The sequence below is a fragment of the Oryctolagus cuniculus genome, chromosome 2 (assembly GCF_051225735.1).
Source record: "Oryctolagus cuniculus isolate XC-2025 breed Fujian yellow rabbit chromosome 2, ASM5122573v1, whole genome shotgun sequence".
Taxonomy (NCBI): Eukaryota; Metazoa; Chordata; class Mammalia; order Lagomorpha; family Leporidae; genus Oryctolagus; species Oryctolagus cuniculus.
The window spans coordinates 81987020-82003376 of record NC_142868.1 but is presented as its reverse complement, the minus strand read 5'-3'; the positions used below and the strand labels follow the sequence as shown (position 1 = coordinate 82003376).

At 49.8% G+C, this 16357-nt stretch overlaps 1 long non-coding RNA gene across 3 annotated transcripts in view; it reads left to right on the top strand.

Annotated features, from left to right (window-relative positions):
- The window catches only part of LOC138848502 (uncharacterized), a 77674-nt gene extending 64800 nt beyond the window's left edge, over positions 1-12874 (top strand). For all 3 annotated transcript variants that reach the window (XR_016230000.1, XR_016230001.1, XR_016229998.1), the window contains exon 3: positions 12207-12874. This is a non-coding gene — a long non-coding RNA (uncharacterized LOC138848502). The remainder of the gene's footprint in view (positions 1-12206) is intronic.
- The last annotated feature ends 3483 nt before the right edge of the window (positions 12875-16357 follow it).

Sequence of the window (16357 nt, the reverse complement as noted above, 5' to 3'; positions counted from 1 at the left end):
AGCCAGGAGTTTCTTCTGGGTCTGGCATGTGAGTGCAGGGGCCCAAGCACTTGGGCCATCTTCTACTGCTTTCCCAGATGCATTAGCAGAGAGCTGGATCAGACATGGAGTGGCCAGGTCTCAGAATAGCTCCCCTATGAGATGCAATGAATTTCAGAAATATACATGAAAATATTATTTTAATGTATAGTCAGTACAAAAATGATTTATGAGATATTTTTTCATTTTCATTTTTTAAAGAGATGTCTAAGTCTGTGTGTTTTACACTTAGACCGCAGTGCAATTTGGAGTGGCAATATTTATACATGTGGCTAGTGGTTATTGAATTGGACAGCTCAGATCTAGAAAGTAGCTGGTGTACTCATTTGGGTATTGATGTATATTCATTTGACAGTCATCCCAAACATATTTATGGAGTGACTACTCTGCCGTCTATGGTGGTCTTTCCTTGTCTGCCGGGGAATGCGTTCTAAGATACAACACACACATTCCTCCTCCACTCCCCCCACCATGACCCTGCACCTGTCAGTGCCTGAAACTGGGGGACAGTCCCAAGTCCTGCAGTACTGTGACAATATCCGACTATCTGGCAGGCTCCTGAGGTGTTTTATAGGCAAGTAGTGAAGGGTGATTCACATTCTGGGTAGGAGGAAGCAGGATGGCATGAGATTTCTTTTCTTTTCTTTCTTCTTCTTCTTCTTTTTTTTTTTTTTTTTTTTTTTTGACAGGCAGAGTGGACAGTGAGAGAGAGACAGAGAGAAAGGTCTTCCTTTTGCCGTTGGTTCACCCTCCAATGGCCACCGCGGCCAGCGCGCTGTGGCCAGTGCACCGCGCTGATCCGAAGCCAGGAGCCAGGAGCTTCTCCTGGTCTCCCATGGGGTGCAGGGCCCAAGGACTTGGGCCATCCTCCACTGCACTCCCTGGCCACAGCAGAGAGCTGGACTGGAAGAGGGGCAACCGGGACAGAATCCGGCGCCCCGACTGGGACTAGAACCTGGTGAGCCGGTGCCGCTAGGCAGAGGATTAACCTAGTGAGCTGCAACGCCGGCCTGACATGAGATTTCATCACGCAACCCAGAATGATGCAGAATTTAAAATGTATAACTTGGGGCTGGCTCTGTGGTACAGTGGGTTAAGGCCCTGGCCTTCAGTGCTGGCATCCCATGTGGGCGCTGGTTCTGGTCCTGTCTGCTCCTCTTCTGATCCAGCTCTCTGCTATGGCCTGGGAAAGCAGTGGAAGATGGCCCAAGTCCTTGGGTCCCTGCACCCACGTGGGAGACCCGGAAGAAGCTCCTGGCTCCTGGCTTTGGATCAGCGCAGCTCTGGCTGTTGCGGCCATCTGGGGAGTGAACCATTGGATGGAAGACCTCTCTCTCTCTCTCTCTCTGCCTCTCCTCTCTCTGTGTAACTCTGGCTTTCAAGTAAATGGATAAAATAAGTCTTAAAAATATAAAATGTATAACTTATTTCTGGACTTTTCCATATAATATGTTTAGACCATGAATAAATGCAATCCTGGGAAGTGAAACCGTGGGTAAGGAGGGATTCCTGTACTGGTCTAAGTGTTTGGATTCCTTGATTAAATCCCAGGACTTCTGTTTTTCTGGGAGAGGGGGCACAAATATCATAATGAAATGAACAGATAATAACGTGTTGAAGAGAGATGATGGTACGAAGCCAGTAAGCAGGGAGAGGAGAAGAGAGCGGTGGGGTGGGAGGGCTGCCCCTCTGCAGGGTGGGCACGGTGGGCCTCTGCATGGGTCACGTTTGGAGTCGCCGTACAGAGCCGAGTGCTGGTGGTTTTGCCATGGAACTCTATACTACATTCAAAGTCTAGCGCAACTCACGGTAGAGTGTTGAAGTCGGAGGAGCTGGGGAGCAATCTGGGGACTGACTGGCTGTTGTAGTTGCTCAGAGACAAGAGCTGGGAGAGGCAGAGGAGGGGACGTGTGGGGTGACTGCTGAGCCTCCTGCGGTCACCCCAGAGCTGCAGTTCGGCCCAGGAGCCCTGAGGAAAGCTGGGATAGGATGGAGATGAAGGTGCAGGTCGCCATGGTGTGTTTTAGGGAGAGTGAACTTGCTTTATCCTTGCAGACATGTGTAACGTTTTTGAGAGGCAGGTAGAGAGTGAGTACTCGAACTCATTGCCAAAGGGTTGGCGTTTGCTTAATTAATTTCCTGGAAGGAATCGATCTTCTTTGTCTTGTGCTGTGAGATGCACCTGCCAGTGGAAGGGCAGGGAAATAGTCAAATATCTGCACACGTCCCGCATTCCTTAGGTGCCTTCCAACTGTTGGGTCCACAGTTTTGGAGGATCTGTCTCAGCAAAGCCAATGTCTTTTTGTTTTATTTGTTTAGTTTGGTGGTGGTGGGGAGGCAGGGCGCGTGGGGCTGAGGTCTAAGACCTTTAAGGCTGCTGTGGGACGGTGCAGTTCATCATGAAAAGCAATGGAGTTAGATTTCAAAGACCTTGCGCTAACATCCTAGGCTGCTGAAATAAATGACCATGCACTCAGGGGCTTAAAATGACAGAAGGGCATTCTCTCACAGTTCTGGAGACCAGAAGTCTAGAACTAATATGGCCACTGGGCCACACTCCCTCTGGAGGCTTCTGGGGGATTCTGTCTGTTCCTGGCCTCTCCCAGGTGCTGGTGGCTCCAGGCGTTCCTTGGCGTGGGACTCCGTCACTCCTGTCTGTCTCCTTCAGTCCTTCTCTTCTGTCTGCACAAACTCCCTCTACCCCTCGCTTATTTATTTAGCAACAGAGATTCAGACAGAGAAGCAGAGCTTCCATCCACCGGTTCACTCCCCAAATGCCTGCAACAGGTGGAACAGAGCCAGGCCAAAACAAGGAGCTGGGAGCTCAACCCAGGTCTCCCACAGGAGTGGCAAACACCCAATCCCTTGGGCCTACTGCCTCCCAGGATCTGCGTTGACTGGCAACTGCAGTCAGGAGCCTGAGCAGAGACTGAACCCAGATCCTCTGACGTGGGGTCCCAGTGTCTCAACCGCCAGCCTGAGTGCCTGCTCCTCCCCTCCCTCTTACAAGGATGCTGCTATTGGATTTAGCATCTACCCGTCTTGAGAACTTCATCTTAATTATATCCCCCAAACAACTATTTATTTTTTATTTAATTATTTTCCCCAAACAATTGCATTCACCGGTTCCAGGATGTGGCACGTGTCTGTTTTGGGAGCACAGTTCTCTAATGCTTCTGCTGCGCTACCGTTTTCACTGCTTGGTCTCAACACTCCTCCCGTTTGTTTTCATGGGTGAATGGTCACTGACTGTCTCATCTCACATGTTGTGGCACTCCACACACTCACCTGAGTGAAAGATGAGGGGATAGAAATGTAGGGTGACGTGGCGGGGGGAAGGGTGCTGTTTGGGTCGGCATGGGGGACAACGAGAGCATGGTGTGAGCCCAATCCTACGGAGGGGAGGAGGGAGTCAGAGGCAGCAGCCAGCGCAGGCCCTGTGGGACGCATAAGCAGCCCCCCGTGGACACACAGGCGTGTGCACGCTCTGTCCTGGCCCCTCTGCTGCGGCGCCATCATGCCCCACTTTGGAGGAGATAGGCAGTCAGGAAACACTGATGAGCTGGGGGAAGAGAAAGGGAAAACCAGACAGAAAGAGCTAGAAAGACTAGTTCTGGCTCCCCGTGAGGGTAAAATGGGAAACCTCTGATCCTTGGAATCGTCTTCCTGTCCTTAACCCACACAAGGACAGAGGAGAGCTCGGGGGCTGTGGTGAGACCCGCGGGAGAGGAAGGTGTCCCGGGAAGAAGTAGACAAAGGGAGGACTCCTCAAACAGTGCTCTTAGCAGTGAGAGGCCAGGGGGAGGCCTAACTCCAGGAAACAGCGCCAAGTCCATTTGAACACCGAGAAAGAGGGAGCGTGGTGTTGACTGACAGTTTACGTGGTGCGAGGACCTGCGTCCGGTCCCCTGGCCTGGTGACCACCCCAGAAGAGGAGTTCTACACAGATGGGGCTGTGCCTCTCTCTGACTCCTGTTGAAAGTTCAGTGCCTCTGTGGCAGTGTTGGAAGGTGAGGCCTTTAGCAAGCGACCAGGTCATGAAGAGAGCCAGCTGCCTGTCTCCAAGGGAGCGGCTTTGGCCCTGTTGGTTCGACCCCTCTGCCCATGCTCCCTTGCGCTGCCACTCGAGGCCCTCCCTGGGAGCAGATGCGAGAACCATGCCCTTGGACTTCCCAGAACTATGAGCCTAACCCAACCTCTTTTCTTTGTGAGTGACCTATTTTGTTGTAGCAACAGCTGCGGAAACTCAGGCTCAGGGAAACTGAGTCACTCCCCTGGGACTGCACGGCGCGGCTCATCTTCACCACGATTCGTGCTCCGGTCTGGCTGGCACCCAAGTTTCGCTCTATCTCCTCTCACTGGCTACTCACGGCAAGTAGCCCCTGGCTGGTGCTGACACAGGACACTTACACTTCTATACCTCTTGCCTCAACATTCATTTCCTCTCCTTTAAAAAAAAAAAGTGCATGTCAATCACTGGTGTTTAATAAAGTTCTGTCATTTAATTAGACTCCTTTACTTCATGGCCAGAGGGAAATTGGTGGGCAGAGTAAGCTCGTATTTATTTTATGCCAAGTTTGTAAGACAACCCTGGAGGTCCTTGGACACGGTGTCTTTGCAGGTACCCAGCTGGGTGGAGGATGGTGTCTTGCAAACTCAACTCTGTTACGTAACTGCGCACGTCCTAGCTAGAGTACCCCCGGCTTCACCCTCTTCCCTTTTCAAAGTCTTACCCTCAAGGGTAGGGCTCAGAACATGATGCGGACTTCTGTGTTTGGACGGACAGCAGCAGTGCTGCCAGATAGCAACGCCAAGAAGAACCCCGTTCACTGCCACCTTTCCCACACTGGCGATGCGTTTCAAGGAAGTGAGTGACCCACCCCGGGGGAAGGACAGAAATGTGTTCTTCCTTCAGGCTCGGCTGTGTCAGCGGGCTGAGTCACGTAGCCTAAGTGTGAGTTCTCAGTGGTTTCACGTGTTGATCTTCTCACTGGGATTCCCAAGGGTTAGGAGGAAGAGCCGCATTCCTTTCTGGACTTCGGCGTGGGTGAGGACCTCGTTCCATCCAGCCTGCTGCTCTTGAAGCTTGTGTCAGAGAAAAGGCAAGAGGTGTGCAGTTGGAGGGAGGGAAGGCACCTGACATTTGCATGGGGTGATTGATAGGCCTGGCTATACTTCTAGCATCCAAAAGGTCTGAGATGAGAACAGAGTGAGCCAGTGAGGAGAGAGACACCTGGGATCAGGTTCTGGATGTACCATCTACCCATGAGGGTACTTTAAAAAGCTTGTGGAGAAATGAAATTCAAGGTAAGCTTATTTTGATTCTCAAAATCTTTGAATTCCATCTGTGTGTTTTTTTAAAGATGTATTTATTTATTTGAAAGTCAGAGTTACACACAGAGAGAAGGAGAGGCAGAGCGAGAGAGAGAGAGAGAAAGAAAGAGAAAGAGAGGTCTTCCATCCCCTGGTTCACTCCCCAAATGGCCACAACAGCTGGAACTGAGCTGATCAAAAGCCAGGAGCCAGGAGCTTCCTCTGGGTCTTCCCATGCAGGTACAGGTGCCCAAGGACTTGGGCCATATTCTACTGCTTTCCCAGGCCATAGCAGAGAGCTGGATTGGAAGAGGAGCAGCCGGGACCTGAACTGGCACCCATATGGGATGCCAGCACTGAAGGTGGCTGCTTTACCTGCTACACCACAGCGCTGGCCCTGCAGTTTTTTTTTTTTTTTTTTTAATAATACATCTTCTCCCTGAACTTTTTGAAGATGCTTGTTATGCATGTATTTCAGAATGTTTTGTACCAGAAGAATTCTTTTTAAAAAGATGTATTTACTTGTTTATTTGAAAGGCAGAGCTAGAGAGAGGGAGAGACAGACAGAGAGATCTTCCATCTGCTGGTTCACTCCAAAAATGACCACAAGTGCCAACAACAGGCCAGGCTGAAGTGAGGAGACGGGAACTCCATCCAATCTCTTATGAATGGCAGGAGCCCAAGAACTTGAACCATCATCCACTGCCTTCCCAGGTGCATTAGCAGGAAGCTGGATCAGAAGCAGAGCAGCCAGGTCAAACACTCAAACCGCCACTCGGATATGGGATGCCAGTGTTGCAGGTGGTGGCTAAACCTGCTACACCACAATGCCTGCCCCCAGAATAAACTTCAGATTCCATTTTCATAAACTTTTAAAATATGTTGCTCTATTTTCTTTCTTTTGCAAAACGACTTTATTTGAAAGGCAGAGAGACAGAAATTTTGTATCTTCTGGTTCATTCCCCAGGTGCCCACAAGAACTGGGGCTGGGCCAGGGTGAAGCTGGAAGCTGGGAGCTCAGTTCAGGTTTGCTGTGTGAGTGGCAGGGACCCAAGTACTTGAGCCATCACCGCTGCCTTCCAGGATCAGCATGGCAGGAAGCCGGGACGCAAGCCCAGTTGCTATGATGTGGGGTGTGGTAACCCAAGCAACCTCTTAACCACTTCACCACATGCACACTCCTCCATGAACACTTCAAAGTCTCCTTCTGCCCTGAATTGAGTGAGAAAAATGATGACAGCAGCAGCAGTGATGCCAGCCATATTCCACGTTTGTTAATGTGCCAGTCCTCATATGCGGCATCCAGGCCACAGGGACACATGAGGTTAAGAGGTGGGCCACAGCAGGCGGAGCTGCTGCCGGCGATGCCTGCACTCCATACTGGAGCGCTGACGTATGTCTCTAGTGCTCTTCTCATCCAGCCCCCTGCTAATGTGCCTGGGAAAGCAGCAGATGATGGCCCGAGTGCTTGGGCCCCTCGCCCACGTGGGAGACCTGGATGGAGTCGCAGGCTCATGCCTTCTGCCTGGCCCAGCCCTGGCTGTTGCAACCATTTTGGAGGAGTGGACAAGCAGATGGAAGATGCCCCCCCTCCCCCATTTCTCTCTCTCTGTCTCTCCTGTCACTCTTCATTTCAAATAGGTAAAATAAATTCTAAGTGGCCACTTGCGAGACAAACCCTAGCTTGGAAGGGGTTAATAAGAGTACCTAGGACTTTGTGGATTAAATGAGTTAATAAATGTGAAATATTTACCCAGCGTCTATCACCGTTAAAGTCCCATACAAGTGTTGGCATCAAAAAAAATCATGGAAAGTTGAATTACAACATAAGGTGGGGGTGGGCATTGCAGCAGAATACGCCACCTTTGCTACGCCCACATCCCATATCAGAGTGTCTTGTTAGAGTCCCAGCCACTCAACTTCTGATCCAGCTTACTTATAGCCGTTGTGCCTGGGGTGGATGTTGGCTCAGGTACTTGAATCCCCATCACCCGTGAGAGACCTGGAGGGAGTGCCTGGATCCTGACTTTGGCCTGATGTGACCCTCACTATTGTGTGCATTTGGGGAGTGAGCCAGTGAATGGAAGGTCTCTCGGTGTCTCTGTGACTCTGCCTTTCACGTAACAAAAAGGAAAAGTTTATTTCAGTGGAAAAATTTGGAAATTCGTGCCTAGTTTTTTCATCATATGCATTTTCCATGACCTTCCTGAACACACCTGTATGTACGGATTTTGAAATATTTTTGCACCATTCCATTTTCCCGTCAACTTTCTGAAGCGTCTTTGTGTTATCCTCACTTCCTGTTTCGGAGGCTGGCTGAGCTGTAATTAACCCTCCGGGGTGAGAGCAGACAGGGCCTTTTCCCCCAAGGCTCTCTCTATCCACGGTTCACTGGCCACAGGCGACTCTTAGATTTGAGGATGGAAGTGACTGGCTTGTTGTTCAGCGGTCTCGGAGGAGAAGGGCTTTTATTCTGGTTGCTAAGTCCAGGGTGGAGCTGCCCACCAGAGCTCAGGGCTGTCTCTCAGAGAAGCCCCAAGCTCTTGACTAATGCACTGCCTTGTCCCAAGTCCCTTCGGTAATTCTATGGTGTCTAACTAGGTTAGTGCCCCTGTGGCTCCAGATGCCATAATTCTAAAATCAATTAGCCTTTGGATGAACTTTGGGGCACCATACCAATCACCAGCAATTTGCTCTCTGCTGGGACGCTGTCAACGCTCAGAGAGGAGCTCATCTCACAGGTTCCTGCCTTGCTGGTCCAGCGCAGGTGAGGCCTGGGGCTGGTCCATTTGTCTGATGGGTCCAGAGCAGAGGCTTCTGTTTTGAATGGACACTGTCAGTGGCCACAGACTTTTAAACCCGTAAAGAAAGTGTGATAAGCAGAACTGGGAGAGAGCATGGATAGATTAGTAACAGCCATCAACCAGTTCATTTACGAATAACTTAGGGAGTGGTAGATAGTCAGGTTTTTCATATTTTAAGCATGAATTAATTTATACTTGTGAGTAGCATTGAGAACTTTGGAGGCAAAAACATCATAGTATTTTACATCTGGACGTGAACTCAAGTACACTGAAAATGAGCATGGTCTTATTGAAGAACCCCAGGATATTAGATTGTGTTTTGTGCAAGGGAATAAATCAGATGTAGTGGTCCTGGATGCTTCTATAGAATGACAGTAGCCTAGAGGCAGGTGTGGCAATGCCCATGGAATCCATACAATACCATGGAGGAAGATTCTGGAAGACATGTCATTCAGAACTTGTCCTGTTCCTTTGAAAGACATGATCATCAAGATGCAGAGTTAGGGGCAGGCGTTTAGTCGAGTGGTTAGGAGGCCAGCATTCTACATCAGACTGCCTGGGTTAGACACATGATTCTGGTTCTTTACTCCTGTGTCCTGGTAACACAGACATTGGGAGGCAGAAGTGATGGCTCAAGATGGTGGGAACCAAATCACTTGATCCATCACTGCCACCACCATGTGGGAGACCTGGGTTGTGTTCCTGGCTCCCAGCTTTGGCTTAGCCCAGCCTTGGACTTTGTGGGTATTTTTAGGAATAAACCAATGGATGGGAGCATTCTGTCTCTGTGTATTTCACTGCCCACCCCTTCTCTCTCACATACTCTGCCTCCCAAATAAGTAGATTCAAACAACCTTGAAAAGATATAAATTAACTATGGGTCTATTGCTTTATTGGATATTATTTCCAAACTCTATGCCCAAATCCTTCTTGATAAATTTGATAGGACAAAATGCTATTATTATTATTTTTAGATTGCCCCTGCTGCCTGACTTGAGCAGATGCAAGATTTTCGGTTTGCTAATCCCTGGGCAAAGGAATTACATGAGTTTGTAGGCAGAGGCTGAGTGAGAGGGTGAGATAGGGAGGCTCGAGGGACTGGACTATAAAAGCCACGAGGAAAGGAACATAGAGTCCCTGATGGGAGCTGGGGAGAAATCACATGACAAGCGTAGATTCACTGTGGTGTGTGGGATGTAAAACTCACCTAGATTCCAGAGTATACTGTTGTTCAGATGTGAGTAGATTCTTTGTAGAGAGTAGAACGTCTTGCTGTGTCCCGTATGAAGCCAATGTGGAAATAGCAGGTGGGTCACGATTGCTACTCACGCTGGAGGTTCGTGTTTAATGCACACACATACACAGCTGCAGAGAGCCCTACAGCATGTGTGAAGGGTGTGTGGGACTGGTGTTCAGCCTCATCCATTTAGTACACACACAGCTACATGGACCCCTGCAAGAATGGGTTGGTCTGATTCACTGACCTTTCCCCATGGTTTTGACCCTTATTTTGTCTGCTTCCCTGTGCTCTCCCTTATTTTTTTTATGTGGAAGTTCACTTCAGAGCCTATTTTCAATGGTTTTGGATGGATCCAGTATACCTAGTGCCCGTCATTCAATTTCAGTTATATTCTGCAGTCACTATAACCAACATCATAGTGGACAGTTATCCTGTATGCATTGTGACGCAGACTGCCCAAATCACATTCCTTTCCACCTTATTGTAACTGGGAAAAGAGGATGATTATCAAGGCACTTCCGCCCTGTGACTGTGCTGATGACCGTCCCACATCCGGGATTCCTGCTGCCCGCTGCTTAGGTTCCTCTCTGGCAGGGGTGTTCCACACTGGCCATTCAGTCTGTGGCCTGTGGGATCCGGAGCTCCTTTCCCTTCCTTCCCCTCCCCTCCCCTCCCCTCCCCTCCCCTTCCCTTCACTTCCCTTCCCTTCTCTTCCCTTGACTCGGGGCCCTGGACGGGACAAGATCTATTTTGCTGTGGCTCTACCAAGCTGGATTCCATCTCCGCTTACATGAAAGGAATCACCTTCTTCCTTTTCTTTTGTTGCTAGGGACTAGCTTTTCCTCCTACATTGATTATTTTCCCCCCTTATAGAAGCCCCAACCCACTCAGCCCGTGGTAGTAATTTAAAATGAGTCAAAGAACTACAGCTCCTATTAGAAGCATAAAGCAACCTGCTAGGAGTGATTAGGTGTCACTGTGGCCTGCCTTTTAACCGAACCCCTGAGCTCTGCTTTAGAACAAAGGAGACGTCTCCTCTTTGGCAAACACTGATCTACTGCTCGGTTTTCCCAATTATGGGCTGAGCTCTCCCTGCCCACGAGCCTGCGGGCAGACTTTGATTAATCTTGCTACCCCCAGCCCAGGGCTCCGGCTGAATGCAGGCACCTCTGGGAGAGGAGGGGGTGCTTTCCCAGGAAGCCGGCTTCCCACTCCCATCTATGAGTCAAGATTTAGATTGGGCTGTTCACCTGCTGCGGAACAACAATGTATTAAGTGCGTGTGTGTGTGTGTGTGTGTGTGTGTGGTGTTCCCAGCGTGGGTAGGTGGGTCAGCCCCAGGAGCTGGGCTGCAGAAGCAGCTGGGAGCAGCTAACCCAGAACATGAAGGCTGCTCCCACTCAGGCTCTCAGCGGGTTGCTCCTGCCTTGCTTCTCCCAGCCATGCTGGGTTCTGTACCTCAGGGCCACTGTCAGCTCCCGTGTGGGGATCAGAGCGGGCTTAGTTTTGTTAACAAAGCTCAGCTGTTGCTGCAAGCGCTTGGCATATGTGAGCTGGCTGGGCTGGGGAAAGTGGCACTGTGGGAGAAGTACAGCTGTTGAGGTGGTGGCATGGCCTGTCCTGGCTCAGTGGAACCTTTCCCGACCTGCACCCTGTCCAGCCTGCTTGGCCTTGTCCTGCCTGTTCTGTCCCCGAGCTCTGCTGACCCAGCTCACAGCAGCCCTGTTACACCCAGGGGTCTTTGCCCTCTCCTGCTCTGAGTGCGCTGGGAAGAGCAAGGCCAGACTCCATCATCTCCATGTCCCCAGGGCCCCAAGCAAGCCGTCACTTGACCTTGAGTGAATGTCAGGTGAAGAGTGGAGACAACTCGACGTCCGGTTGCTTGACTCAAGTTCTCAGGGCTAGTTCTCCAATGTGGTGATGGAGACAGTTTGTCTAGATGTTTCTGTACTTTTCCCCCACACAGCCTGACTCTCTCTGCATTGCTTCCAAGACTTTTCTTCCTCTTGACCCAGAACCCTGGGAGTCCTGGGGCTACCTCTCTACCCCCGCCTTCCCAGATCCCACTCTGGCTCCCAGGGTTCTGGGTGCTCCAAGGGGGAGTCCTGCTTCCATGGACTGGAGCATCAGGATCCCAGTGGGAGGAGGGGCTGGGAGATTTGCCAAGGGATCTGGAATTGGAACTGGAGCAAGTTCTGCTCTAGAGCTACCAGGGAATGGCTGCAGGATTCAGTTGTGGGTTCGAAGTACTTTTAGATGGAGTAGGCATTTGGTGCAATGGTGACATCACTGCTTGGGATGCTTGCACACTGTTTCCTTGTGCCTGAGTTCGGGTCCCGGCTCCACTTCCAATACAAGCTTCCTGATACTTCAGAGCCTTGCAGGCAGCCAGCTGAGGGCTCAAGTGCTTGAGTCCTTGCCACCCAGCTGGGAGTCCTGGATCGAGTTCTTGGCTCTTGGCTTTGGCCTGACCCAACCCCAGCTCTTGCAGGCATTTGTGGAGTATCTCTGTTTGTCTTGGTTTCTTTATCTCTCTGCCTTTCAAATAAATAAATAAATAAGTATATATATTTTATATATATTCACAGAGAGAGAGAGAAGAAATATTTTTAACCCCCTAACGATATACTATTCTCAACTCTTTTCGTGTATATTCTATGAGAAGCTGTGCTGAAAGAATTGAAACAGGAAATACCCAGAGAATGCTTCAACTTGTGGAAAACATGGATACATTCCAGTTATTCTTTTTAAAAGCTCAGCTAAGTCCAAATTTTTCAAATGAATTAATGAATGAACGCCTTTTCTTTGCAGTATCCTGACATCACTAGTGGCGCATTGTGCTGCCCAACTTCAGCTGACGCAAGGACAGAAGGAGAAAGAAGAGGAGGTGACGGGTGACTCATAGGCTCTCAGCAGTGGCAATTATGCAGGGCACAAAGAGCCAGCGAGAGCAGCTCTGCCGTGAGCGAGTGAAAGGAGAGAAACAAAAACCAGGCGCTTCCGTGTGGAGTGTTTGTGTCCACTGGTCCGATGGCCCTGTGTGGGAAGCTAATCACCAAGGCGCTGCCCCTGAGGACCTGTGGCCTTTGAAGTTTGGTATTCTTAAGTGATTTCAGTTATAGAGCGGTTCCTATTTTACCAGTGTCCTGGGTGAAACCAAACTTGAAATTTAAAAAGAAAATTATTTATTGGGCCAGCATTGTGGCATAGCAGGTAAAGCCACCGTCTGCTACACTAGCATCCTTTATGGGTGCCGGTGCAACTCCTGGCTGTATCACTTCCAATCCACTCCCCATGCTAATGGCCTAGGAAAAGCAGCAGAAGATGGCCCATGTGCTTGGGCCCCTGTCACTCATGTGGAAGACCCAGATGGAGTTCCAGGTTCACGGCTTCAGCCTGGCCCAATCCTGGACATTATGGCCATTAGGGGAGTGAACAGTGAATGAAAGATTGATGTCTTTCCTGCCCCACCCCCGAAATTCTACCTATCAAATAAATAATTCTTTTTAAAAAAGGACTTTGAAATCTTGCTGCTCAGTAACTAGGAAAACCATTTAAGAGCTGCTGACCAATTTTTTTTTTATTAGACAGGCAGAGTTAGACAGTAAGAGAGAGAGACAGAGAGAAAGGTCTTCCTTCTGTTGGTTCATCCCTCAAATGGCCACTACAGCAGGTGCTGTGCCGTTCCGAAGCCAGGAGCCAGGTGCTTCCTCCTGGTCTCCCACGCGGGTGCAGGGCCCAAACACTTGGGCCATCCTCCACTGCCCTCTTGGGCCACAGCAGAGAGCTGGCCTGGAAGAGGAGCAACCGGGACTAGAACCCAGTGCCCATATGGGATGCCAGCATTGCAGGCAGAGGATTAACAAGTGAGCCACGGCGCCGGCCCCACTGCTGACCATTTTTGTTAAAAACATCAATTTCCTTCTGATGGGGACATCTTCGTTTTCTGAAAGTCTCTGAATGGGTTCTTGGGTTCAACCTGTTTCAAGGCCACTGTATTAAGGGCAAACTGGCAGAAAATGTGGCAGCAGATGTCTTACACAGGGTCACTTGATCGCTGTTGATGTTTATCATGGGGCCTGGTCGGTGTAGTTCTGGGTGGCTATGTGGATGGCTTTTGGGGAGAGCACTGCTGTGGTTTGAATGTGTTTGGTTCCTGCAAAACTCACGTTGAAGCTTAATGGCTCGGTGCAGCAACACTGGGAGGCGGGGCCTAGTGGGAGGGGTCTGGGTCACGGGGACAGAGCCCTCCTAAATAGATGAATGCCATCCGGTGGGAGTGAGTGCGTTCCTGCTCTCATTCATTACCTGCAGAGTTGGTTGTTAAGCAGAGTTTCCTCTCTTGCTTCCGCTGTTGTGACCTCTCACCCACTTGCCCTTCACTTTCCACCATGAGGTCCTCACCAGAAGCTGAGCAGATGGCAGTGCCATGCTCTTCAACTTCCAGAACTATGAGCCAAAATATGTATCTTTCCTTGATTAATGACCTGTCTCAGGTGTATTCTGGTATAGCCACAGAAAATGGAGCAAGACACAGAAAGAGAGGAACAATGAGACATCCTTGTCCTTGGAGGGCCATAGCAGCCTGGAAGCTCAGCAGGGAGCAGTCCTCTCTGGTGCAAGTTGTGTTTCAAGTGTCTGTGTTACGTTTGTCTTCAGTTAGCTTCAATTCGGTGCATCTGGTCTTGTCCAGAATGTCCATCTGGCCTCAGTGGTGCCTGCAGGGGAGTCAGGAAGGGCCCCCATCCACTCCCTAGATCATGAATGAAGAAGGGCAGAGCCGTGGCATCAGGCTGAGGGGATTGCCAGCAGAAGGGCCCGAGCTGGGTTCCAGGGGCCAGCTCGGTGTGAGCCACATCAACTCCAACTCACGGAATACACGAGCGTTCTTGGTGGTGGTGGAGGATGTCCCAGCATCACTTGAGGGAGGCAGCTGGGTGGAATTCTGGACCTCATACAGTGACATGGGGTACACTTCCAGAGCTGGTGAACTTTGGGCCTTCCCAGCTCTGTGACGTTACAGGCTGACGGCATCCAGGGCTTTCCAACCGACCACAACTGCCCCAAGGTTTCTCATGGCCAGGCTTGGTTACATCGGGTCATCACTGCCACAGAGCAGGGCAGTCCCTTTCTTTTCTGAGGTTTTGAACTTGTTCTGAATTTGTAGCCATAGGTTCTGTAAAAGGATTTGGTGTGATCTGTTTGTGTGTGTTAAAACATGGCTCCTAGACACTGTTTATTTATTTTTAAAATCTTTATTTATTTTCATTTTTTAGAGAGATAGAATGAATGATTATCAATGAATGAAAATATTGGTCTTTCTACCTGCTGACTCCCCAAATGCCCACAACAGTGAGGGCTGGGCCAGACTGAAGCCAGAAGCCAGGGACTCACCTGGGTCTCCCACAGGCACCCAAGTACTTGAGCCATCACCCCTGCCTCCCAGAGTGCACATTAGCAGGAACCTGGACAGGAAGTGGAGTGGCCAGGACTTGAACCAGGTACTTGGATAATGGGTGTGGGCCTCCTGAATGGATCCTAAGTGCTGTGCCAAATGTCCATCCCCAGGTCATATTTAAGCAGATGGCTGGTAGACCAGTCTAAGAGCTGCACAAATGGCCATTATTTAGCCTGGCAACACACTCTGTTCTGTGCCTGCTGCCCCCTCCACACAAGCCTTGTGCAGTGTTGGCTGTGTGCTCTGGGCTTGTCTGTTCCAACTGCACCCATGGATTTCCTTGTCATTATTCCTTATAGAACACACGTTAGCTTTTGTGTGTGTGTGTTGTTGTTGCTCCCCTCCAATGTCAGATTCCAGCATTTTGAAAAGGCTGGTCCAGTTGGGGGTAATTGGGTTCCTGAGTCATCCCTGGGAGCCAAGTTCCTCACCATGGAGACCCGTTTCCAGCCACTGCCCTGCCAAAATGCCCTCGTCAGAGCCGGATGGGCTGATTGTTACAGAGTCTACGTAAACACCTAACGTAAAACAATAACATTAAAAATAGCTCATGTATATTAAACTGCTTTATTCTGGGCACGGTGCTCTGCAGCTTAACAAGTGTGGTCTCACCCTGTTCTAATGAGACTGTGTCATCATTGAGAAAAATGAGGCTAAGAAGGTTTGGGTGCTTTGTCCAAAACCACATGGGTGGTGGGTGGCAGAGCTGGAACTCAGGCCTGGGGGCTGCTCACTGCTGGACTAAATGATGGGAGGACCTTGTGCCTTGCCAGAGCCAAATTATATATGGAGAGTGGAAGCGCTGACTGCACGTGTGGGAGGTCAGCAGAGGATGTGTGTGATCGCACACCTGCCTTGGAAACTGGAGAGAAAGGCAGTGGCAACAGCACCATTAGACTACAAAGGAAGAGAAACAGAATTTGCTAAAATACAAGACTGAGCCAGCCACTGCTTTTGAACCATATTAAGATAAAATTACAGAATGACCCACACCATGGAGGCGCAGGATGTGACAAAGTTGGAGCGTGACACAGATTTACAAGGTACATTCTTTTTGCCAAGTTGCTTTCTATCAATTAGTCCCTCACCTTCTAATCCAATAGTGTAGGCCCCCCACCACCTACCTTGAATTTTACTCTTCCCTGGTCTCAGGCCCCTTCTTCAGTAAGAGTTACCTACCTGCACCCCATCTCAGAGACAAGGGGCATCCCAAGGGAGTTGATAGTGAGCACAGACTCCCAAGTCCAGTTCTTCAGACTAAAGGAGGAAGGGGAATGTTCCATATAAACACATCATTTCTACCCGAAGGCCAAGGCAACCCTCTGCTGTCAAGTTCAGGCATCTGAGGCTGTGGTCACCTCACATCATCATCATTGTTATTTTCCCAGAGGGGGCTGGAAGATGAATATTGCATATCTATCACACGGGAAGATAAAAATGACCTTGGAACATGGTTGAGCAAATATATTAATGTCTAGCACTTAAATACTTAACTACGGGAACC